Source organism: Narcine bancroftii, chromosome 1, assembly GCF_036971445.1.
Source record: "Narcine bancroftii isolate sNarBan1 chromosome 1, sNarBan1.hap1, whole genome shotgun sequence".
NCBI lineage: Eukaryota > Metazoa > Chordata > Chondrichthyes > Torpediniformes > Narcinidae > Narcine > Narcine bancroftii.
Genome location: NC_091469.1, coordinates 17728326 through 17747721, shown reverse-complemented (window position 1 = coordinate 17747721; position 19396 = coordinate 17728326). Strand labels below are relative to the sequence as shown.

The window sequence follows — 19396 nt, the reverse complement described above, 5'->3', positions numbered from 1 at the left end:
CAGGTAAGATGGAAAGTGGGATTAGATCAGGTGGCTTTGGAAGCCATCATATCATGATGGCTTCTTCTGTATCATGAATTTTTAATGATTATTTTTATTTATCAATAAAAGTAACCATGCACTTCACAAATGTTTCTGCCGAAGTCAGGAACAAGTTATCCAAACTCCTTGAGTGAATGCTCAATGACCTGATTGTTACAATTAAATAGTTGGTAAGCAATGATTACAACAAATTTAATCCTCAACCATTATGCAAGATATGAATGCCACCATTGGACTGTTGATTTATATTGATTTTGATGTTAACAAGTTTCCTTGATGCCATTCTGTCAAATATTGCCTGAACTTTGAGGATAAACACATACACCTAACTTTTGGAATCTAACTCTCCACTCTATGGTTGTGTTGAGGTGTTGAGTTGAGTGATCCTGGTGAAACCCTAACTGAAAAATGATGAACAAGGTATTTGAGTAAAAGTGTTTGGGCAAGATTTATTTTTGCACAAAGAGTGGAAAGTACATGGACTGGGTAGTTGTTGAAGAAGATTTGAAAGAAAGGTTTAAGGCAGTGGTTCTCAGTCCTTTCCTTGACCCAATTGTTAGTGAAATATTTTGCTTGAGAAAAATTGTCATTGGCCCATTTCATTTGGAGTTATGAAACAAACAATTAAATTAGGTATGATTAAAATACTGGTTTTCAAACCTTTTTCTTTCCACCCATATACCACCTTAAGCAATCCCTTACTAATGGCATAGGGAATACTTAAAGTGGTATATGAGTAGAAAGAAAATCGTTGAGAACCACTGTCCTCGAATCATCCTTGTGTACCTCATCTGAACCCTCTCTAATATCAGCACATCCTTACTTAAATGAGGAGCCTAAAACAGCTCAAAATACTCTAAGTGAGGTCTCACTAGTGCCTTATAAGCCTCAATATCACATCCCTGCTCTTATATTTTCTGGTAAAATATGAGAGTTTCCTGTGGGATATGAACATACAATTCAACATGAGTTGCTGATACTAATTTTATAGATGTTACAACAACTGCTCATGCTATTCCCTATCAAACATTTTCAGATTAGGAGATTCAGGTATATACAGAAAGTCCAGGTTTAACCTCCAGAAAGCTATAACTAAAATAAAGAGACAATTCAGAACCAAACTGGAGTCTCAGACATATGCTTGACAGCTATTGCATGGCTTGCAAGCAATCACATCCTCTGAAGTGGAACAAGGTAGTATCAGTATGAGCTCAATGTCTTCTATACTCAGTTCAAAATGGAAAACGATGAAGAACCCATGTATTCCCCTGAAGGCCATGTTGACTTTGTACTAGAAGTTTCTGAGGCTGCCATGAAAAACTTTCAGGAGGTTGAATCCTTGGCCCAGACATTGTACTTAGCAAGGTCCTTAAAACATGTGTGAACCAACTAGCTGGAGTTTATGCAGATATTTTGCAGACCTTGTTCCAAGCATGGAAGTTCCCACCTACTTCTAAAGGACCCAAATATTCTGGTGTCCAAGAAGAGCACGGTGACCTGCTTCAAGGATTAGTGGCCAATTGCACTTAAATTAAACCACCATGAAGTCCTTGGAGAGGTTATTTATGAAGCAGATCCTGTCTCTGGAATGAGCTGCACCCACTTGAATTTGCTTATCATCACAACAGGTCAATGGCAGATGCCACCTCACAAACCCTCTACTTTGTATTAGATCTTCTCGACCATAAGAACACCACCACAGCCTGTTGTTCATTGAGTAAAGCTCAGCATTCAACACCATAATTCCAGCAAATCACATGACTAAGAGATCTGGGACTCTGTTTATCCCTCTACAATTGGATCCTCAACTTGCTCATTAACAGACCCCAAGCAGAGAGGATCAACAACATCACCTCCTCCTCAATGACCAGTGACTCAAGGGCAACCTCAGGATCTGTGCTCGGACCTATTCTATTCCCTGTACAATGGAACATTGATGTATGATGATGTACAAATTCCCTGTATAATGGAACCAAATTTTGGAAGCAGAACACAACCCACATATGTTGCTACACTTAGCACAAGTGATTGAGGATACATTTCTGGATGATAGTCTTAGTTATATTATTGAGGTCCATTTTGCATGACTGGCATCAGATCAGTACTGCACACTGATTTATGCATAGAACCAAAGAACAGAAGCAGGCCCTATAGTCCATTTAGTCTGTGCCAAATTATTATTCTATTGACTCCTTTTTACCATGCTCTGTATACAAACTTTTGTTTTGTCAGAAATCAAAATTCACTTGCATGCACCATGCAGCGAACGAGCAGTTAAAACAACAACCTCATTTTCTACCTAATATTTCAAAAATTACCAATGCAATAGGCACACAATCCTGCTCAGACAATCACACAATCTTTCCTCCCTTCCATCGATTCTGTCTACACTTCACGTTGCTTTGGAAAAACAGACAACATGTTAAAGGAAGCGCACAAAACAAATCTTCTTACTGCCCCTCAATGAGTGTTCCAATTAACTTGAATTTGAGCATTACAGGGTTACAATTTCAGTTGTTTTCCAGTCATATGCCATGTAATCCAATGATGTATTTCCCCAAAGCATCATAATCTATTATTTAGCATCCCCTCTCCATAAATCTGCCTCTCTTAACAGTTTACAATTCCAGTTTCCAACATTGCAGCTTAATAGATCTGCACCCTTGGAAGTGCACAAACTGTAGTTTCAAACAAAAATCATTTTTCATTCACTTTCCTTTCACTCTCTGCCATCTTGAGTTTTTGGGAGCACTAACATCAATTTCTCAAACAGCCAGGGGCAGCCCTCCATGTGTATTGAACTGTAGCAGATGAAAAGAAATTATGCCTTTCATGAAGTTTGGACAACACCTCATGAATGTAGCAAGGAAGGCCTTGGCTTTGAAATAGAATAGGCTATGCTAATTCTGGATCTCTAATATCTTCATAGAAGGTTGCCTGAATGTTGTGACTTGAAAAATTAATTTTATTTGTTGTGCAATAATCCAACAAATATGAGCTGTGTACTGGAAGGATGGCACCCACAGAACCACTGCAGAAATGTAATAAAATGCAAATAAGTTCATTGCACACAATCACATTTTGAAAAAAAATGCTATTTTTATATTATGGATCAAAGTGTATCAGCAATATAAATCCTACATACATATTGTAAATTATTTTCACTTGTCCAAACAATCAACTATAAACAAAAAAAGTGACAGTGAAATTTATTTCAACCATAAGTCATAATCCTGCTAACATGCAGATCTCAAATATTTGAAGATAGCATAGCTACTTAGTGTTGTGATTTGTTTCTTAAAATTAGATGTTTCAATATATTTGTTAGCATTACCACTGAGTTAAATTCTAACAAAAGTGCAGTATTTCCAGGATTAATAATGGCTGATCTAATTGCAGTTTCCAAAATGATTTGATGGGATAGATTCAGATAAAATAATTTATCTCTCTGGTGAGGTGAAAAGGCCACAATCTAAAATATTTGACTGCATCATATGGGATTGAAATAAGAGAGCACTCATAAAGGGATCAAGTCAGGTACTGAGATTCCTATGGTATTCAGGCCAATTGAAATTTCCTGACCTGAGATCAAGAGGGTTTTAGAATATCAAGGAATATGGTTCAAAACAGGGAAATGAAGTCCAGATGGGTGCAATATATGAATGTGCTGGAGAAACTCAGCAGGTCACACAGCATCCATAGGAAGCAAAAGGTAACAAATTTTCAGATCTGAGCCCTTTCTCAGAATGCAGGGCTCAGGCCTGAAATGTTGCTTACCCTTTGCTTCCTATGGATGCTGTGCAAAATGCTGAGTTTCTCCAGCACATTCGTGTGTTGCACTCAACACCTGCAACTGCACACTTTCTTGTTTAAGTATAGATAGGTATAGATAGCCTGTTTCCACGCTCCACATCTCTGACTGGCACAGAGTCTGATACCACATTAATTTATCATTCTATTACTTCTGTGACCACGTCACATCCTTCCGATATCCTGATGATCATAAGATGCATGTAATACGCTACCTGAGGTCTGACCAATGTTTTATAAAGTTGGAACATAACTTCCCATCTCTTGTGTTTACTACCCTAAATGAATTCCAGAGAAGTCCTCTCATGATGTGTTTGCATGGTGCTAATTGATCTTTCTTTTCATTGTAACTTCATACTCTGTAAATTGTGTCCTTTACATGGCTGTATGACTGTTAGAGTTAACCTGTCAGACAGTTTACAGTAGAATCCTTCTCACTTTACTTGGTAGAATGTGACCAATTAACTTAAACTAATTAAGGCCAGCATAACGTATATCTTCCAATCCATTATACCTATCTCTGCTGTCACCTTCAAAGATTTTTGTCCACCAAGGTCCTTCTGTTCCTCAGTTCTCTCTCAGGCCTTACCATTCATGTGGTTTATTCTAACCTCATCAGTACTCCCAATATGATGTGCCTTACATTTTATTTCAGGATTAAAAGACATGCCATTTCTCCACCACATTGATATCTCCCTGAAGCCAATGACTAACCTCCATACTGGCAACAACTTCACTAATCTTAGAACATAAAAACATAAGAAATAGGAGCAGGAGTCGACCATCTGGTCCATCAAGCCTGCTCCGCCAACCAATATGATCATGGCTGATCTGATGATTGGCTCATCTCCATCTACCTGCCTTTTCCCCAAATCCATTAATTCCCTATGTAGAAATCTATCCAAACTAGTCTTAAATTTATTTACTGAGGTCACCGCCACTACTTTAATGTGCTGCAAATTCCAGAGATTCACCACCCTCTGTGAAAAGCAGGTCCTCCTCACCTCTGTCCTAAATTTATTACCCCGAATCTGAGGATATGTTCTGGTCTCTCCACCAATAGAAACAACTTACCTACCTCAATCTTTTGTATGCCTTTCTTAATTTTATGTTTCTATAAGATCCCCTCTAATTCTTCTAAATTCCAGCAAGTACAGTCCAAGATGACTCAATCTCTGCTCATGGGTTAATCCCTTCATCCTTGGAATCAACCTAGTGAAGCTCCTCTACACCACCTCCGAAAAGTATACCCTTCATCAAATAAGGAGACAGAAATGTATGCAAGACTCCAGACAGTTGCAATGTGATTTCCCTGCTATTAAATTCAATCCCTCTAGCAATGAAGGCCAAAACTCCATTTGTCTTCATGATAGCGTGCTGCACCTGCAAACCAACATTTGCAATTCATGCACAAGTACTCCCAAGTCCAACTGCACATCAGCATGCTGCATTCATTTACCATTTAAATAATATTCTGATCTTACATTTTTCCTTCCAAAGAGGAGGACCACATTTGCAAACATTGTTCTCCATCTGCCAGACCCATACTGACTCACTTAACCTCTCTATATCTCTTTGCAGACTCTTCGTATCCTCTGCACAATTTGCTTTTCTACTCAATTTAGTGGCATCACCAAATTAAGATACATTACACTCTGCCCCCTCTTCCAGATCATTTATGCATACTGTGAACAGCACTGACCCCTGCAACACCCCATTCACCACCAATTGCCAACCAGAAAAACGCCCCTGCACCTCAAGTCTCTGCTTTCTGTTGGCTAACCAATCCTCTATCCATGATAATATACCACCCCCAATTCCATGCATCCTTATCTTCTGCACATATCCTTTATGTGGCATCTTATCAAATGCCTTCTGAAAATCCAAGTAAGCAATGTCCATCTGCTCTCCTTCATCTACTACATTCAGTATATCCTCAAAAATCTCCAGTAAATTTGTCAAACCAGACCTGCCTTTGTTGAATCCTTATTGCATCTGCTTGATGGATCCATTTCACTCCAGATGCCTCATATTTCTTCTGTAATGATAGCTTCAGGCATTTTCCTAACTACAGATATTAAACTAATTGGCCTACATCTTTTTGTTGAATAATGACATTAGATTTGCCATCTTCCAATCCATCAGGACCTGTCCAGAGTCCAGAGAATTTTGGTAAATTATTAGCCAATCCTAAACTATAACTTCTTAGTGAATTTACTTAACAAATCAATTCCACATCCATTTCCAAACCCTTCTTGTGCAGTGTGTTGCTTGGATTGGATGAATTTAGTTATGGGGAGTGATTGGATAGACTGGGTTTGATGTCCTGGAACAGAGCAGAGAGGTGTTTTGATAGATGAAGGTAAAATTGCACGAGTCCAAGATGGAGCAGATGGTCAGGATTTATTTTTCCATGGTAGAGCTCTCAAAAAATAAAGCACAGGTTGTAGTGGAGACATAAAAGATGCGGAAGATGCTGCAATCTGGAACAACACCCAATCTGCTGAATGAAAACAGTATCAGTGAGAGAGTGAAAGAAAGGTTATCATTGCAAGCTAATGGTCATCAGTGCTAAGCATAGATTTCATGTGAGAGGAAGGAGTTTTAAAAAGGACTTGAGGGATTTTTTTTAAAAACACACAAAGTGACTGATATCTGCAACTCACTGCTGGAAGTCAAATGCAATCACTAAGTTTTTGAGACATACAGATAGGTACTGAAATAGACAAAGAACAAAAGGATATGTATCGAGAATGAACAAATCAGATCAGTGTAGATGGACAAAGAGGTCAGCATGGATTTGGTCAGACTAAGGAGCCTGTCTCTGTGCCTCATGTCTCTGAAATAGTTAATTTCCCTTCTGATCATTATGCACCGAAGTAGTTTTTTAAAAATTATTATCTGAGCTACAATGCAATCTATATCATTTACAACTAACGTGAAGCATCAGGCATTAGAACAAACCCTGCAGGAATGCTATACTCCTCTCATCAGCTGATAAAATGTTTTAATACAGGTGCCCATTTAGTCTAGTTTGAATATCTCACGTTCAGCCACTGAAAATAAAATCCCAAACTTCACTGGGGACTCAATGAATGTCAGTGAATCACAGTTTTACAGACAGATCCATCATTTCACATCTCCATTGGGCTCCACAGTATTGAATCATATGCTGGATCCTGCACCAGGTTACATTTACAGGTAAGGAATAAAAGAATTTGAAGGGATCTGAAGGGGACCTACTTCACCCAGACTGTGGAAAGTACCTGGAATGCACAGCCAGAGAGATTGGTGGAAGAAAGGTCACTGACAGCATTGAAGAGGTATCTTGAATTGTCAAAGCATTTGAGACTCCTGTCCAGTTGGAGGTTGGGATTAATACTTGTGGGTGAATAATGATCAGTATGAATATCATGGGCTGAATGGTCAGTTTCAACATTCTGTGACTCACACTGATATCAAATCTAACAGTAGTCTTAAAACAGGGTTTTCAGGGAATAAATTCGGGAGAAATAAAGGAATTATTACTTTTTAAAGATCACACCTTCTTTCATATTTTACATTATTTCCAATGTTTTAAAGTGTTTATAATTTTTAGTCCTTCGTGTCGTCTTCAATTACTAACTTCAATTATAATATTATTTTCTTTGGATACTTGATGTATATTAAATATGTTATTGTTTATCACTACCAATAAATCAATGGCAAAATGATAGAAGCCAAGGTCTGACCCCAGGTTGACATTCTGTTAGAGACTGTCAGTGAAACTGAGGAGCAGAACTTCAATGCTTTGCCACTCATGGCTCAGAAACTAAATGGATTTTGGTGCTCCAGGGTACAAAAGTACTGGCAAGGTAGATCTTCTGCATCCTGCTTTTGTAGGTGGGGTGAAGTGGGAACACCTTACCTAGTCTCTCTGAGGCAGCACACTGATATAACTGGTATAACCACTGTCTCACAACTCCAAGGAGAAAGGTTCCATCATGATCTTGGTTACTGTCAGTATGGAATTTACATGTTCCTTTTATGACAGGGTCTATTTCCCTAGAGTGCCCTGGTTTGCTCCTGCATTCTAAACGAATGCTGGTTGGTCAGGTAATAGGCCACCACAAGTTTCCTCCAATGTGCAAGTTTTGATGGCTTGAAGGCCATCAAATTATCAGGAAATTATCAGGAGCCATCATTCAGCATCATTTCCAAAGGAATAGACTTCTGCTTTGAAAGGATATTATGTCACATTCTTTTTCTATTTGGGCGCTGTGCACATGGTGCAATGCTAGTAATAAATCATTATCACCATTTCAGTACTCATTATGTGCTAGTCTTGTCACCTAAGGTTTGTGGTATAGATTGGCATTGGTCAAAGAGACTGGGGCACACAGGTCATCACATAAACTGACCTCTCCTCCATCAACTCCATCTGTACCTTCTGGGGCCTTGAGAAAGCTGCTAATAAATGAAAGGATCCATCCCGGCTAGCTCACGCTCTGCACTTCCACCCTCCACCAGACTGAAAACACCAACCTCCAGATCCAAAGACAGTGTCTTTCCTGCTGTAATCAGACTCTTTAATAGACCTCTCAATGATGATGCTCTTTCACTGTTTAACTGTATTTTTCCCCTATATCCAACACTGTTCCAGTAACACACTATTCTGTACTTTAAAAAAAAACTTTCTATAACACTATACTTTCTTTAATTGTTGCACTACCGACTGAGATTAAGTATGGGTTGACTTGCCGGGACAAAGCTTTTTCATTGTATCTTGTTACATGTGAGAATAAGCAATTAAGTTCACTTCAAATTCAATTCTTGTGGAGTGTAAAGCGATGTTTTTATCATTACCTTCATCTCTCATTCCCATCACATACTCAATATCTACAATCAAACCCACATACCTCATAATCTTGCGGAACAATCCCCACAATTCATGATCTTCTTCCAACTCAGACTATTAATGAAATCCTCATTTCTAACCCTGAGGATTGGTGCAACTCCAATTTGATCATCTTCCCAAGTGGCAAACACTGCCCTGGTCATCTCTCTAACAGATACTTTCTACTTTTCCCCATTTCCCATCAGTCTCTCAGTCCTCCTCAATCAGTTCATCTTAAATAAACTCCATCCCCTTCTCCAATCATCTTCAACCACTTTTTCTTGGACAACTTCCCAGTCTTCCTTTCTGTCTTGCCTACTGCACAAAGACTTCTATACACTATGAATGTCTCGCATTTGTTTAAAATGGAATAACAGAGCTTGTCAGCTATACATAGCCACAAATAAATTGTCTTTGCTTTACATTTAATTAAAGTCAATGGCAATTGCAATTTTTCTGGACTAATACCAATTTCACATTGCTTCCACTTTGATTTAAAAATAATGTCACTTTGATGGCTTTTAGATCAGTGCATTCAGACACATCTTAAATGCTTCCATGATGATATTGTCAAGCAGCAAACAATTGAATTAGCTTACACATTTATCATCTTTAGGGCGGCCATTGATCCAAGATCATTGAAGCTGAGGTTAGAAAGGAAGCTCATCAGAAGAACCTAATAAGACACATGGAAAATGTGAACTCAACAGAAGAGAGATAAACTTGGGACCAATTTACTCATTCTCTGATTTCACTGAAGAGTTTGTCCTTGTGCCTGGTTGAGTGCTGAACATTTGGTTTGGATGAAATATTGCACTGAGTGGGATATTGCTACAAATATTGTTTCTAATTCTATGCCATGGTCGATGTGTTCTATTAAGAAACATATATGGAAGTCATCATTGAATATGGCACAACAGGTAAAGACATTTGTAGTGCAGGGTACCAAGTCAATTTGCCACTAACTTTCCAGATGATTTTCTCTGTTTATGGAGTGATCAATGAATTCAACAAAAAAAAAAGAGAGTTCTTACATTCAATGCAATACACCAACCCAGAAATTTTTTTGTTTGCCTTTTGAAATTGGTGACCAAAACATTGAATAGGAATGTGTCTGATATGTTGAAATGATTCCCAAAAATTCTATTAATGTACTTGAAGGATTTCTCTTGAGCTCTAAAGATCTAAACAAGGAATTGTAGGTGACAATATTAAATTGAATAACAAATCATGCAATGAACAAAAATAAAGAAATAAAAGGGATGGAAGAAAAAAGGAAGAGAGAATTATTTGTATTATTTCATCTTTTTTCTGAATCGATAAGAACACACTCTGAAAGAAAAGACTCCACACTTTTATAAGTGAATTTTCAATGAGATTGAAGTAGTTTGGCAGCAAATTTGCTCACACTTGAGTGGACCTCCTCCAAGTTTTACTGTCATGTTTAATGGGTATCTAGTGCTAAGTGAAGCAACTTTATGCTATGAACTGCTTGTGCATGCTGAGACACTCTATGAAGCACTGTTGTAAAGGTCTGCAAAGCATCAGGGCAGGATTAAAGACAACTTTAAGATTTCAGTGTTAAACTGCTCATGTGTGTACAGTGGATATATAGACCAATCTATTCATTTGTGAATACTTATAGTCTCATTGATCATTTCTACCACAAAATGTAGGATTTTGCACTGTCTTCTATCCATGTAATAAATCAGCTGTATGATGTTTCTCACAGAAGATGAACCAACATTCTTAATTTTTCATTTATATTATTTAAAGCATGCCTTGCAATTTGTTGTGCAAATTACAACAGTAGAGCAGTTACATTGCTGTAATCTAATTTAATAATAAAATTACTTGCTTGTATACAGCTTCAGAAGGAAATTGTGAACTGTAGAAAAATCCCTTCAACACACAAGGGCTCAATTATAAGGTTTTATGAGGATCACATTCTTCAACCATAAAAAATAAGATGGGCAGAAATGAGCTTTGACCAGATTTACAATTCAAGCTCAAAATCAACATGGATTTAAAAGATTGGTGCTTTGAAGATCCAGCACACTCAGTCTTTTAATGTGAAAACTAAGGTACTTAAATTTTAATAAGATCTGTCTAAAGCTGCAAGATTCAATTGTAAGGCAGTTTATCAAAAAGTCTACTTAATAGATGTTAAACAACTATGAGCGAGTCATATCTTTCCCTAAAGAAAATCTAAATTTTATTTAGCCTTCCTCTGGTTCATCTCTTCTTGTTCATTTTTATTCAGACGGAATGCTAAATTATATGCACCACTGATTAATGATCACATCATATTACCTCATCAGATGACTTCTTTGCAATCAGAATTTCAAGCTCAGAGTCATTAATTCACTAGGACATCAGTGAATAAAAAAAAGGAATGAGCTACTATTGATAATTGTCCAGTTTGTAGCCCCACAAAATGAATTGACTGATTGATATAAAGAGAAAGTGAGCAGTGTTGACCTTTTTCTCAAAAAAATGCAGCTAATTCAACAGCAGCGGTTTGGTGCTATTTATTTTGCAAGTAAATATGGATAGATTTATTCATTCATATTATACTTTAAGACATGAGAACCACAAGAATTTATCAAATCCTTCTTGCCTCCTTAATCACAATCAAAATTCAAATGGATACTAGAAAACTGAAAAGTGTCACTTGTTCTTCACGAGTTTCAATAAATGAGAGTAGAATAATTCACAAAATTTGACTTAATTTGTAAAATATTGAAAAAATGGTGGAAATCCTTTGGAATACAATGGAGCATGTCTGTGCCAACAATTGCTTTAGCTGGGCAGTACAGAGACAGAAGGATTAGGAGGCTTAGATTATGGAGTCAATGAGTCACACAGCAAGAAAACAGGCCATTTGTTGAATAAGCTTGCACCAAACTGAAAGCACCCATTTCCATTAATCCTTCACTAATTCCATTTTATTTTCCCATATTCAATCTACTTTCCATAAATTTGATCCATCACTTATGCTCCAAAGGCAGTTGACAATGGTTAATTATTCCACACCTTTGGGATGTGAGAGGAAACCAGAGTAGCCAATGGCAAACCCGTGAAGTCACAGGTAAAACATGCAAATTTTCCAGGCAGAGAACCGGAGGTCAGGGCCAAAACCAGGTTGCTGGAGCTGAGATTCAGCAGCCCTGCCATCTGTGCCATTGTGTTACTGTTAGGTCTGCTTTGTTCATGAATGAGTGAGTCAGACACCAGACTGAGTCGAAATCAAGGTTCTTTGTTCTTCATTACCGGATTGTAACACTTGCAACTAACAGTGTTAGTTGGAGAAGGCGCATTCTCCCGATATTAGCAAGTGGTGTTTTTTTATAACACGCACTTAGTAAATTATCATACCATTACATTGTCCAATGAATTAGCTGTTGCTACCCTTCTCTGTTAGTCTGCTGCACATCATTCTTCTTAGTGCAAAGCTTATCTTGAGTGTACAAGGTCACATCTGCATTCTGTTACTCCTTAGTACTGGGTGACTCCTTCTCCGGTCCCATCTCATGATGTTTTTACCTTACAGTTACCCTGTTCCTCACACAAGAATGCAGCACTTTAACCAGATTAGGTGACAAAGCCAAAGGAAATTTGAGATAAGTGAAAACAAATAAGTAAAAATTGAAATGGAACAGTAAATTTGTATGAAACATTGTCATTGCTACAATTGGAGTACTGCATCATTTAGATTAAACACTGCAGAAATAATTCTAAGGTGATAGAAATGGCTTACTGCAGTCAACAGGATACTGTCAAGTTGTGAACGTGCAAATTCAAAAGATACAATGCTATGGCTGTTTGATCAGAATACAACAGATTAAGGTAAAAATGATATGTTTAAAATGATATGATTGAAAAGATAGAAGCAAGTTATGCATCTTTTTTTTAAATGAAAAAAAATTGATGTGACACCAAGAAAAGCCCCCTCTCCCACTGAAGAACAGACACCCAGCATAGCTGTAGCTAAAGTGTGGTGCATTCTCTCCCTAGTGAACTTACACAAAGCAGCAGGACAAGACAACATACCTGGTTGGGTGCCAAAGGACTGTACATCCCAGGTGACAGAGTTCCTAACCAGACGTCTTCAAATCTCACTGCAGCAGTCCACTGTCCCCATAGGATTCAAAATGGTCACCATCATCCTGATGCCCAAGAAAGTGATGGTATTGTGACTAAATGTCTACAGACCAGTGGCACTGACCTTATGGTCATGAAGTGCTTTGAACGAATTGTAATGGAATGTATAAAATCACACCTTCCAACAACAATGGACCCATTCCAGTTTGCCAATCGTCCAACAGATAATAACTTTGCTTTGACTTTCCCCTCCACCCTGACCCATGAGGCTGTTGTTTATTGACTTCAGCTGGCAATCAACATAATCATACCTCATTGTCTGGTGGATAAATTGTCTGCCCTGTGACTAGATCCTGGATTTTGTGACCAAAAGACCACAGTCTGTCCGGGTTGGTACAAAAATCTCAAATTCTATCAAGTTGAACATTGGTATGGAGGCCGAGCGGTGAAGCGGAGGCGGGATCAGAGAAGAGGTGGCAAAAAAAAAAAGTTGAACATTGGTGCATCTCATACTGCTAACTTATGACTGCGCTGCCAGATTCAGTCAAACAGAATAATCGTTGGTGGATGGTAAAACAGTAGCTAGCCTCATCAGCAACAATGATGAGTCGGCTTACAAAGTGGAGGTGGAGATGCTCATCAAATGGTGTGAAAACAACAACCTGAGTCTGAATGACCAATCCTGGAACCACAAAGCTTCCTCATTAGTCAGGAGGGTGCAGCAGCCTCTACACTTCCAAAGGAGGCTGAAGAGGGTAAGAGTAGAGGACCCCATCTTGAAAACAGAGGCAAAACAGTTAGCAAAGTGGCATGATTAGTGGAGCAGTTAGTGTAACCCTGTTTTACAGAGCCAGAAGCCTGAATTTGAACTACTGTATCCTGCATTCCCAATGTGGTCTCCTCTACATCAGAGAAACTGGGTGCAGACTGGGAGATCGCTACATTGAGCACCTCGGCTCTGTCCGCTACAATAGCGAGGATCTCCTCGTGGCCACCCATTTCAATTCTCCATTCCATTCCCTTGCTGATATGTCTGTCTATGTTCTCATGTACTGTCAGATTGAGACCACCCATAAATTGGAGGAACATCACCTCATCTTTGACTGGGCATCCTTCAAACAGATAGCATTAATAATGATTTCTCTGGCTTTCGTTAACCCCCCCCCCCCCCACACACACACACACACACACACACACACACACACACACACACACATTCTTCTCCTATCACCTTTCTCTGACACTCCATTCATATCCTTGCACACAAACATGATAAATTCTTATTTCATCCCTTATCATTTTCAATTAACGTCTTTTGTTGGTCTGGATTCCTCTCCCATTATTTTAATTTTGAGATTTCATGCTTCTGTCTTATTCTGCTTATTTCCTGAAGAAGGGCTCAGGCCCAGAATGTCAGTAATATCTTTGTCTCCTAAAGATGCTGAGTTCCTTCAGAATTTACTGTGTTTTTCTACAATCACATCATCTGCAGACTTTCATGTTTTACATATTATTATCAAAATCAGGATTGCCAGGCTGGGAAATATCTTCTTCAGCAGGCTGTGAGATTATTGAACTTTATCATTTAATCCTTGGTCTCTTATAAATGAAATAAGTGAATTATTTCAAAATATTTTTTTATAAATTTAATTTTTATTATGTTTATGTCAATATATGATTATTATGTGCATTGCATTGTGTGTGTATGTGTGTGCACTGTGGTCTGGAGAAACATTGCTTCATCTGGTTGTTTATTTACAGATGATAATAAAGTGAACTTGAACTTACTTCCAGCACATGAAGGTTTGAGAATGATTGTTGCAAAGCCATTTTTAAATAAACAGGATTCAAACAAAAATAAATCTGGCTGGGAAGCTGTGGGCTAAAGACAGGAAATGCAAAAGAGAGTCACATCTGTGAAGAAAAAAAATTCAGAAGCTGCTTAACTTGCTGAATATAACCATATAACAGTTTACAGCACGGAAACAGGCCACGTCGGCCCTTCAAGTCCGTACCAGTTCACTTGAACAACTCCACTAGCTCCTCCGCAAACTCCTGAGGAAGTAGAGGCTTTCTTCATGATGCCATTGGTGTGTTGGTTCCAGGAAAGATCTTCCGAGATATGCTCATCTCCTTTGATTTTCTCTGGGTTCTACTTTATGCAGAGATATAATGTACAGCAACAGCCCTCTGGTAAAACATACCCAACATTATTTTTAATTTCCCAAGCTGTCAGGTCAACTAACATTCTGATACAAAACACTAAACTTTGGCACAAATGTTTATAGACAGTGATGTTCTATTTAATGTACAATTGTGTATAACCTGCTAACTAGGATTGAAACTGGTGCAATTCCAAGCATTCTTTCAATGAAGAAAATGTACTAATCATATAATAAATAAAACAATCTTTTTCATGCTTGCTTGATCAACGATCTCAGGAAGCTACCAATTTGTTTTAAGAATTGGAGTGATAAGCAAGTAAACCACAGCAAGATGCCAAAGTATCCTCTCCATCTTATTGTTCATCAATACTAGGCACTGGTGTGAAAGAATTCAGCATTAACACTTAGAGAACATAACAACAGAACAAGTCATGTGTCTGGATATCGAACACAAAGAATATCTCAGGTGGGAGCCTTTGGAATTTGGTTGCTCTAGTGCAACCTTAATTGTTTATGCATTTGCCAATCATTCAAACCCAATGATATTGTAGTGGAGTTAGCCATATGACAAAGCACGATTCACCTTGTGGTGAGGAAGTAAGAAGATGCAATATTTGTTAAGAGTATGTCACTTGTCTTCCAGTAACAGTGTTATCCTACTATACTGCATGCATTTTCCATTTCAGAATGGTTTTCATAAGACTAGATCAAAAGACATTCTTAAGTCTGTAATGGAGATACATATTTCTTATCTCAGTCTCTCACATGGTCACCATTAAATATGGGCTTTTCACTTGTTAAGAAACTACCTGCTTCTTTAACATTCATTTAGTAATATATCACTCCTCGATTTCAGGTTGTATCGAGAAAGTTGCTGCCTACTGCCCAATAATGTCTGTGATGAAAGCTTCTGTCTTCTTGCCAGGGATATCCTCAAGCCCATACTGTCATAAAGTCATTAATTATGGAACAAGCCCAGCACATCCATGATGACCAAATTAGCACTCAGGCCTTGTCTTATCTGCATGGATTTGGTATTTTTCCTTCTGAGATCTTCCTATCCAGGTAACTATCCAAATGTCATTTGGACTTTGTAATTATATTTGTTTCTGTTGTTTCATCTGGTAGATACAGACTACCCATTAGACATCAGCTGCCTGATTTATTGACCAAGAAGATCTGGCTATCTCAAGTAAAGCCAATATAACAAATCAGACCAAAGACTGAGAGCACAATTAAAATACATAAATTGCCCAATCACTTCCTGGAGTCGCTAGCCACCAGCACTATGCCCAACATCAGATTTTTTTTAAATCCTAAAATGAATTGTCCAGGATTGTTTGGCAATGAGTTTCTAATTTTTAACATTTTAACATCTGATCTAAACCCAACAGGTCTGTTTTTATTGCCGCAAATGAAGTTCCAGATGACTTTTCCTCCAAGAACAAGCAATAATATGGAGTTTATGAACTGAACATTAATAAAAGCAGAAAATCAAAGAAATGCAGATGCTGGTAATTTGAAATAAAACTGAATTCTGTGAATATTCCAGTGATAAGGTGGCTTCACAAGAAAGAAAGACATTGTTAAATCGTCAGGTTGTCATTAAAAAAGTCAGTCATCAAAAACATTTCCTCTGTTTCTCTCTCCTCACATGATGACTTACCTGATTCTCTCCAGCATTTTCTGTTTTCATTGCTTGTAAAATGCTGCACTTGTCATCCAGATCTCTGTTCCTATCCTTTATTTTCTCTGACTTGCTGCGAGTGCAAACCATGAAGCAATTACTTTGCCTTTCCTTAAAACAGAAGCCAGTTGCCTTCCTTTATCGCTCGATACCATCCACAGCTTTGAAGGATTGAGATGAGATGAGAGTTTATTGTCATACACATAAGTACAATGTACAACATACAAAAATACAAATGTCAAATAGCTCAATTAACTTGATTTTTAAGAGAAGGAATGCTTCAGACTCAATTTTCTTTATGACCCATCTCTTCCCTGATAATTTACTGCTGACAGATCAGATTTCAAGGTTGGCACCTTTACGGGGCAATGAGTTTCAGGGACAGTAACTGGGTGGAAATGGAGAAGCAGGAGGAGTGACTGAGTGCTGCGCCATCCACCCTCCCCCCTTGCTTTGCTTAATGCTCCGGAGTTACTCTCACCAAGTGCATGAGAAGCATGTGGGGCTCGCAAAACTAAATGCTGAGCAGCGAATTTTGACGGGTAGTGTTTCTTTGGGAGAGTTCTCACTTAAATCATATTTGTCAAATTATCTCTCCAAGGACAAAGTCCTCTTGAAGAATTTTATTTTAAATTGAATCAATTGTTTTCAAGCAACAACTCACTCACTTCTTTTATTGATAATTTCTCCTGATTGGTATTCTGTATAAATTTATTTCATAACTTTTTAGTGATCTCTTATTTCCACTTTCCAATCAAATATTTCAACCGATAATGTAATTCCCTCATTGTCAGTCTAATGTTTTGCTGCTTTACTTTGAGTAAATACTGAGTGACAAAAAAAATTATGATGACTAATTTATTTTGCCTAATGTCTGACATTATAGGAAGTAAATTTTACACAAAGGGAAAAGTAAGTAGAAATAAGGCCTCAGCATAATACTCAATCTTCTTTGGCATTGCTCATGGTCACTTGAAGGGCACACCGCTTTGTATAAAATACTTCTATCAATAAGCTGTGCTGGGAAAGAGAAATGTGAAGCAAGCAGTACTCCACCAGTGAATGCATTACACAAAATGGGATCAGCAGAGTGGCAAAGCTTCTTAATGTTACATTTGGAAATATAGTTTCCTCTGTTTCAGTTTACTTTTAGCAAATGGTTTAATAACTGTTATCTTCTTTGTGAAACAAACCTCTGTACCAGTCATTGAACAAGTGATGAAATTACCTGTTTATTGTCCACACGTATCACAATAATTTCAAACTTACTGTGGCATGATTTATGCCTACATCAACAATTGTTTTAGAAGAACATATGAAGTAGTCTAATAAGAACTTGATCCATGAGATGAACAAATCCGAGGGGAGCTCAAATATTATCCAGCTGGGTGGCATGGTTAGTGTAGCAGTAAGCGTGATGGTGTAGCAGTAAGCGTGATGGTGTAGCAGTAAGCGTGATGGTGTAGCAGTAAGCGTGATGGTGTAGCAGTAAGCGTGATGGTGTAGCAGTAGCGTGATGGTGTAGCAGTAAGCGTGATGGTGTAGCAGTAAGCGTGATGGTGTAGCAGTAAGCGTGATGGTGTAGCAGTAAGCGTGATGGTGTAGCAGTAAGCGTGATGGTGTAGCAGAGCCAGCAACCCAGGTTTGAATCCGGTGCGGTCTGTAAGGAATTTGTGCATTCTCCATGTGTCTGGTGTTTGTGCTTCCTCAAATCCTTCGGAAAAAATGTAGGGCTTGTACATTAATTAGGTATTTAGACAACATGGCCTCATGGGCCAGAAGGGACCGTTACCATGCTGTATGTCTAAATTTAATTTTAAAAATTGAAAAAAAAAAATTAAACTCATGAGTAATTCTATGAGCAACATCAATGTGATGTAAAAATCTTTTCAAACTTCCACAGCTAACTACCATTTACCTTGAAATATATTAAATGCTGCTACATCGGTTACATTTCAAATCAAGAGATTAGCAATGCAAAATCATGGCTTCAAAAATTACTTTTACCAGTTTAATTCTCACTGAATGAACTTGAAGAATTTCACTAGGAGCAACATTAACTATTTAGGAAGATTTATTTCCTTCCATTAATATAATGAGATTTTCAGTGACTAAAACCAAAGCCAGAGTGTCTAATTTCAATAAAGGCATGGATTATGTTAGGCCCTTCCTGCCCGAAGGCTGAAGCGTTGGCCCTCAGCTCAAGACACTTATTCTCCTCCTCTAAACCCTGTACGCAAGTTAAGATGTTCCAATAGTTAGTTTCCAGCTTGACATTGATGATGTGTTGAAACAAAGGATAAGTTGACCCACAAAGAGGGAGCTGATGGTTCTCCATTGAACTGCAATGCAAGATGAATGTTGGCGAAGAAGAATAAGGATCAGAGGACAAATGCAGGGACAACTTAGCTCTCTTTGTCCTCCAAATACCATGCATCTATTGAAGTTGGCATGTGATATGTTAAATAAAAGTGGAGGTGCATTGATAAGTCAAGTAATGGATTGTGAACAAGACAAAATCAGTGCTTTCACTTCTTGCTATCTTAAAATGGTGGGTAAATAAGAAATTCCATCAATTTTTATTTGGCAGATTCTCAATCACAGTAAAACACTACAAGCAATATTCATCCCAGATCAGTGAAAAGTACATTGAAGGTTCTTGATGTATGGATGAGCAATGTGTCTATTGCAGTACAATTGTTGAATTGACAA

At 38.0% G+C, this 19396-nt stretch overlaps 1 long non-coding RNA gene across 4 annotated transcripts in view; it reads left to right on the top strand.

Moving 5' to 3' along the window:
• Window positions 1-17446, top strand: part of LOC138763658 (uncharacterized) — a 78249-nt gene extending 60803 nt beyond the window's left edge. For 2 of the 4 annotated variants that reach the window (XR_011357720.1, XR_011357729.1), the window contains 2 exons: window positions 15854-16062; window positions 16392-17446. This is a non-coding gene — a long non-coding RNA (uncharacterized lncRNA). Of the gene's footprint in view, window positions 1-15370; window positions 15464-15853; window positions 16063-16391 lie in introns of all 4 variants that reach the window. The other 2 variants (XR_011357733.1, XR_011357742.1) reach the window with 2 other exon arrangements.
• Window positions 17447-19396: the final 1950 nt, after the last annotated feature.